Consider the following 787-nt stretch of genomic DNA (forward strand, 5'->3'; position numbering starts at 1 on the left):
TCTCTTATTATCTTTTCTAAGATTTGTAGACTCTGTAGTGGTGTCACCTATCTCATTTTTTAGAGTGGTAATTTGTGTATTTTCTTTTTTCTCTACCAATATGGTAGAAGTTTATCAATTTTATTGATTTCCCCACACACACACCAAATTAAATAAACCAATATAAAATTGATTTTCCTCTACCAAATAAAATAAAAACCAACTTCCGGTTTAATGAGTTTTCTCTATTGTTATTTTGTTTTCTGTTTCATTAATTTCCATTCTGATCCTTATTATTTCCTTTCTTCTGCTTACTTTAAGTTTAATTGATTCATCCTTTTTTCATTTCCTAAGGTGAAAACTGAAGTTATTGATTTGAGACTTTTCTTTTTTCTAATATAGGTGTTTCATGTTACAAATTTCCCCAAGTACTGCTTTAACAATTATCTCACAAATTCTTTCATGTTGCATTTTCATTTTTCTTTTTTGCATTTTCATTTTTATTCGTCTCAAAAATACATTCAAATTTATCTGACTCATGTTTTTTAGAAGTGTAGTTTTTAGTTTCCAAGTATTTGGAAATTCTCTTGATATCTTCCTATTATTGATTTCTCATTTAATTCTATTGAAGTTCAAGAACATACTTTGTTTTACTTGAATGCTTTAAATTTTTTGACACTTGTTTATTGCTTCATAATATGATCTGTCTTGGTCATTATTTTACATGTACTTTAAAAGAATGTTTAATCTGCCTTTGTTTTATGAGTGTCCTATAAGCGTCAGTGAGATCAATCTGTGTGATAGTGGT

The sequence above is a fragment of the Nyctereutes procyonoides genome, unplaced genomic scaffold (assembly GCF_905146905.1).
Source record: "Nyctereutes procyonoides isolate TBG_1078 unplaced genomic scaffold, NYPRO_anot_genome, whole genome shotgun sequence".
In the NCBI taxonomy this organism is placed as follows: domain Eukaryota; kingdom Metazoa; phylum Chordata; class Mammalia; order Carnivora; family Canidae; genus Nyctereutes; species Nyctereutes procyonoides.